This window comes from Orycteropus afer, unplaced genomic scaffold (assembly GCF_000298275.1).
Source record: "Orycteropus afer afer isolate SDZICR_OR568_19922 unplaced genomic scaffold, OryAfe1.0 scaffold00928, whole genome shotgun sequence".
Taxonomy (NCBI): Eukaryota; Metazoa; Chordata; class Mammalia; order Tubulidentata; family Orycteropodidae; genus Orycteropus; species Orycteropus afer.
In genome coordinates, this window is record NW_006922515.1 from 507,705 (window position 1) to 514,599 (window position 6,895).

Below are 6,895 nucleotides of genomic sequence, written 5' to 3' on the forward strand. Positions count from 1 at the left end.
GCAGGGCCCAACTTTCAGGGACACTTAACAGCATCAACCCACAAAAGCCAGGGCCCATCAGTCCTAGTCCTTATGGGGACACTGAAAGTATCAACCTATTTATGAGAGCGGTTGCTCAATTAGTCGTTCACCATGTCCCAAACAGTCCTTTAAGACTTAGGGCTCTCCACAGATAGTTAAACTTGTAGTGATGCTCATCAGAGCAATAATGACCATAGCTAGTGATTGTTACTTTACCCAGTTAGAGTGACTGGGATCATGGACACACTGACACTGACCTTAGTGACCCTCATCTTAGTTAGTTGCAGTTATGGAGATGCCCTTGACAGTGACAGTGACCGTAGCTAGACTGACCTTTTCTACCTAAAGGAACCTGATGCTGGTCATAATGACCATATCCTTAGAAAAATACTCTTAGGTAGTTACAGTTACTGTAACTTGGTCACACAATGTGATCCATTACTCTTGTCTTACCTAGTTACAGTAACCTTGTTGGTTGTGACAGAGACTATGTCCTTATAATCTGTGTTCCTGGTGCTGCTCTGGCAAGAACATACCACAAATGAAATGGCCTTACCGAGCACGAGATTATTCTTACACTTTAGAAGCTTTAAGTCCAAGTTCCAGGTGCGAGGCACTAGAGGCTGGGTGGAAACACCTCAACCTTTGGGTTCAGATGTGCCTCTTCCTCCTGGCCCACTGGAGCTAGAGGTTCTCTTCACACAGACAACTGTAGACTGTTGAGGCTGAAGAGTCCAAAGTAGAGGAGTCAAAAGGCACCCCTCAGATTTGACCAAACCACAGGGCAGGCCACTCATTCAGGTCAATTGAAAGTCCCAAGTTGGGCAGAGCATGGCAGGTGGCTGGACAAGGAGATGGATAAACACAGGGTTCAAGCATGCTATAAGATGGAGACCATTCCCAAAGTTGTTTCTTATGTATAGGGAACAGACCTCATACCCAAATGCAGCTCAGCAACTCACAGTGGAGTCCACCTTGGAGTTGATTACCAGTCTCATCATGGGGAATACTACATTCAGGTGCCCAGGCACTCACCCAGGCCAAGACAAGTTCAAACTCCACGTTGACTACCACACCTGAGGCAGGCTTAACTTAGCTAGTTATATTTATGGGCACTTGGTCACACTTACAGTGACACATGCGATATTGATTTGCCTTTAGAGAGACTTATTTTAGTTAGGTAATAATGGTGAGGCAGGATGCAATGACAGTGCTTTACTTAGTCTTCCACTAGCTAGTTCCAGTTACGGTGAATCTCATCACACTGACCATGGCTAAACTGACGTTAGCTGCATAGAGTTACACTGATGCTAGGGGACTGACTGCTACCTCAGCTATACTTACATCAGCTTGTTACTCTTAGGATGATATTGGTCATACTGACAGCGTCCTTACTTACTGAATTATTTACATTTACAGCGATGCTGGGTACACAGACAGTGACTTTAGCTAGACTGATCATACCTAATTAAAGTGACAGTGATGTTGAACAAACTGTCAGTGATCTTAGCTCCACTTCCTTTAGAGGGATACAGTTAGAATGACGCTGGTCACAGTGATAGTAACCTTAGTGAAACTTAACTTTAATGGTACAGTTACATTCATCGTAGAAAATGTGACAGTCACCTTAGTTTGCCTTTCCGTAACTACTTAGAGTTATATTGACACCGGTCCCACCGACAGAGACCTTACTCGCACTTGCCTTTGCTAGGTACACTGATGGTGACCCAAGTTATAGTGAAAGTGACCATCCTTACACTCACATTAGCTCATTAAACTTACGGTGATGATGGTCACTGCAACAGTGATCTTTGACTTTTCTGTCCTAGTTTCACTTACAGCACATGGTCACATCATCAGAGACTCTGTCTATATTTACATTGTCTAGTTAGAAATATGGTGACACTTGTCACACTGACAGTGACCATAATGAGACTTAGTCTTGCTAGTTACAGTAATGGTGATGCTGGTCACAGTGACAATTACCTTCGGTATGTTTACATTAGCTACTGTTTGGTTGACTCCAGTGACACTGACAGTGACCTCAATCTTAGCTACTTTCACTTATGGTCACACTGGTGACACTGACAGTGAACGTAGCTACACTTAACTTAGCTAGTTACAGTTACGGTGATGCTGGACACACTGAGTGTGACCTTGGTTAGATTTATGTTACCGAGCTACATATATGGTGATCCTGCTCATAGTGACACTGATCTTAATCTTACCTTATCTGACTCCAGGTATGGTCACGCTGGTCACACTCACAGCGAACTTAACTACACTTACCTTAGGTAGGTACAGTTGCGATGACCATTTCAAAATTGAAAGTCTCCTCTGATTGACTTTCCATTCCTAGTTACAGTTAAGGTGTAGTCTGTCACAATGACAATGACATTTGCTAAACATACCTTAGCTGCTGACATTTACTGTATTGTTCGTTACAGTGAGAGGGACCTAAGCTAGACTTATTGCAATTGGTTACAATTACGTTGGAGTTGTTCACAGTGACAGGGACCTTAGCTAAACTTGCTTAAGCTACTTGCAATTACAGTGATGCTGGTCACAGAGACTGTGACCCTAGGTACACTTACCTATGCTCCTTACACTTAATGGTGACAGTGGTCACACCGACAAGGACTTTAACTACACATAAATGGGCCTTGATGGGGACTGCTCTCAAGTGTCCAAGTCACTGCATGAACAGGTCCTCAGGGTGGTGTTCCATGGCCTACCCACAAGGATCAGGTGCCAAGAGGACAGCCCGGGGGGCTTGCAAGCTCTATCCTAGGCACATCCCCATGTCCCGTCGCACAGTTGCCAGTGTGTTCTCCCCTTTTGAAGAGGAGGCTGAGGCTGGCTCTGTGCCCCCAGCTTCCCACGGTCCCAGCAAGTGGCCCCACTGCTTTTCCGGCCATACCCAGTGCTTTTGCAAGCATGCCCAGTTCCGCCAAACCCTAGCACCCTCTCGGTGCCGCATCCCTTCTGCCCGTAGTTCCCATCTAGTCATGTCATGCCACGCCATGCCCTTCAAGCACTGCAGCTCAAATATCACCTTGACCACAGGCCACCCTTATCCCAACCGGGGCCACCTCCCAGCTTCCTCCCCAGACAAGTGCCCAGCTCTCGGGCTGGGCTGTGTGAGTGAGGCCACGTCTCCCTTATGGTGTGGGGAGTCATTTCTTTGGGGACTGTCCAAGCCCCCATCCACCCTGTGCCTGGCCCTGGGAAGCCAATGTTCCACAAGCATTGGACCGGGGTTGGCCAGGAATCCCCGCCACACAGGGCCTACCAGTTGCGAGGAGCTAGTCAACAAGAGGGGTGCCTCCCCAAGGCAAGCAGACCTCACTGCCAGGTGTGACCCCACTCCTCGAAGAAGATTCTGGGGGGCCCTGGGAAGACACCACCCCCTATTCGTCGTCTGCGGTGTCAGAAACCCCAGTACTGGCTAAGTGTCTTCCCTCTTCCTCCCTCGGAGTCTAGGCACCACCCTTCGGGCAAGGAACCTACTTCCCCACAGGACAAAAGCCCTGGTTGGCATGGCCTCCTCCAGCGCACTCCCGCCGTTGTTTCAGGCTAAACAACTACCACCCAGCCATGATCACATGGCATTCCTCAGCCCTAATATCAACGTCCCGGGGCACCTGCCCCTTCCAGGCACAGGGCCTGCATCCAGAGCCCCAGGTGCGGCCCGAGCCCCCGCACCTGACCGCCTGCCCACCCCTCAGGGTCCAATAACCAGTATCTGCCTGGCCGCCGCCCCTTTCCCACTTCACCTTGGCACCCACTCAGGAAGCACCTCATGCACAATGACCTGGGCAGGGAAAGGGGGAGGGGAGGCATGGCAGAGAGGAAGGACTGGGGAAGGGGCGGCACTGTTGAGGAACCAGGCACCCAATGGGCGTCTCCTCGTGACCGCGCACTCACCTCAAGTCCAGGCACCCAGCGTGACCACCTTCACCAAGCGGTGGTGGCAGCAGAGGCATCTGTAGGCCTGGAACACGCCTTCTGAACAGCGTGGGCTGAGGCGCTGGACAGGGATGTGCCTGGAGCAAAGTCGGCACTCACACAAGGACAGCCTCTTCCCCCCTGCTAGCTTGCAAATCCCCCTCCAAAAGACCCCAGAGGCGGTCGAGCTGGGAGAGCAGTGCATTGCCAGGCCAAACCTCAAGCAGGCTGTGCAAGCCCCTGAGCGCCAAGCACCTGCCACAGCGACGTGCCATGCGTGCCACCTCGCCTCTCATTGGGCATGTGCCGCTGAAGGACGCAGCCCTGGCCCAATGGCGGCTGGCAGGAGCGGGGCCTGCCTTGGAGACCTCCCTGCAGCTGGGGCAGCTTTATCCACAGATGATGCCTGTGAGCTGATGGCGAGGGGTTGTCTGAGGTCAGATTTCGAGCCCAGTGGAGTCTCTTTGGAGGCGCTCACCTCGGCTAGATGGCCCTGTCTTTGAGATAGGGCTGGTGCCATTTTCTTTTTTGATTAGTCTGGGAAAAAGCAAAACACTCCCCAGGCCTAGTCATCTAGGGGATGGGCTGCCCAGTGGGACCCTGACCACCCAGAGAGATTTCATAGGCTGATTTCTGAAAGGCGACTCCTAGTCTCACTCTGTCTGGAAGCTTTGTTGATACCATTGCAGCATGACAGGCACACACGAGCCTCCACAGACAGGTGGCTGTGTGCCAGGTGCACGGACTGGAACTGTCCAACCTGGGGGCTCCAGCTTGCTGTGGTTGGATGCAGCAGAATGGCTGCAGCCTCGTAATGACCCCACGGGACCCTGCTTGGTCCTGGGCCCCCCTTGTCTTCGTTGCCGTGTCTAAGGCCAGAGTTTGCGACTGCTATTGCTGCATCTGGTAGAGGGGCTTCATCTTTCTCGCTGACCATGCACTCGGAACGTGTGACTGGGCTTTGCACACCCCACAGATCCATTTGGGTGAGGCTGGTCTCTGCTCCTCACAACCCCCATGCACCCAGTCTGCAGAGACTTTTGGGGATTCCAAGAGTCCCAGCCCAGGAAAGGAGGTTTGGGAAGGCAAGGAAGCCTCCCGAGAGGGAGAAGCAGGAGAGCTGGCTCAATGTAGGCCAGAGGCCCCTGTGAACCTCTGGGGAGCTCACAGAAGGAACCTCAAGACAGACTGCCAAACTCAACTTCTGATCCAGTGGCCACTTCCCTGATTGAAAGGCTCAGGCTGCATGCCACATACAGTCAGGGTTGCCTCTCTGTTTTCTCTTTGCAAGGTCTAAGTACGCCCCCAGTTGACACTGCTGCTATTATTTCACACCATCGTGGTCCAACTCCAGAAAGCTCTTGCTACTGACCACGCACAGAAGTGGAGTGGGACGGTGGCCCTGGCGGGGTCTGGTCAGGAGGCTGGAGTAGGGGAACTGCTCTTCTCACTGGCCACAGTGGTACAGAAGGTGGCCCTAGGGGACCAAACTATTCGGGACACCATCTGAGGGGCTGCTCTGGGTTGGCCCTCCACTCCGTCAGGCTGGCTTAGGCTGGTTCTTCCCAGCTGTGTCACCAGGATGGAGGTGGGCACAGGCCCTGGAACTGGGGCATCAGAGGCGACAGGCAATTGGGGTGAAGGGCAGGCCTCACTCCTTATTCATCTGTATGTACTTGGGAGACTGAATTCACTTTGGTGTCCGAGGCTTGGTTGCCTCCTCTGTAAGAGGGGACATGAATGGACGGTTCCTGTAAGCCGAGCCTCTAGGGTGTGGTGTGCGGGACGTACACGTGCAAACAGGGCCAGACACGGCAGAGGGCTGTTTCCCCTGTGGGGTCACGGGTTGGAGTGAACATAGAGCCATCCAGTGTGAGGTCAGAGCCTGGCCCTCAGAGGAGCCCAAGGCCCTACCTGAGCCCGGCAACTTTGAGGCAGGACACCACCCAACTGCTTGGGCAAACAGCTCAGGGCACAAGGAAGCCCCAGCCTTCGAAGGGACAGCAACTGTGTCACAGTCCCTTCTTGCCTCAGAGGATATGCTGAGCTGTACAGAACAGACATTAGGCCCTTAGCATCTCTGCAGAGCATGCGGGGTTAGGGGGGACCATCTTCCTTGACGTGTGGTCCCACCTCCCATACCCTTCTCACCAACGAGATGGACACCCTAACCCTTCACGGGGACTGCTCTCAAGTGTCCACGTCACTGCGTGAACAGGTCCTCGAGGGTGGGGTTCCATGGCCCGCCCACAAGGATCAGGTGCCTAGAGGACAGCCCTGGTGGCTTGCAAGCTCTACCCTAGGCACTTCCCCATCTGCCGTCGCACAGTTGCCAGTGTGTCCTCCCCTATTGAAGAGGAGGCTGAGGCTGGCTCTGTGCCCCCAGCTTCCCACGGTCCTCAGCAGGCGGCCGCACTGCCTTTCGGGATATACCCAGGGCTTTTCCAAGCATGCCCAGTCCTGCAAAACCCGAGCAACCTCTCGGTGCCACGTCCCTTCTGCCCGTAGTTCCCATCCAGTCATGTCATGCCACGCCATGCCCTTCAAGCACTGCAGCTCAAATATGACCTTGCCACGGGCCATCCTTATCCCAACAGGGGCCACCTCCCAGCTTCCGCCCCAGGTAAGTGCCCAGCTCTCGGGCTGGTCTGTGTGAGTGAGGCCACGTCTCCCTTACAGTGTGCGGAGTAATTTCTTGGGGGACTGTCCAACTCCCCTTCCACCCTTTGCCTGGCCCTGGGAAGCCAAGGTTCCACAAACATTGGACTGGGTTTGGCCAGGTGTCCCCTCCACACAGGCCCTACCATGTGTGAGGGACCAGTGATCACAAGGGGTGCCTCCCCAAGGCAAGCAGACCTCACTGCCAGGTGCGCCCCCACGCATCGACGAGGATTCCAGGGAACCCTGGGCAGACACACCCCCCATC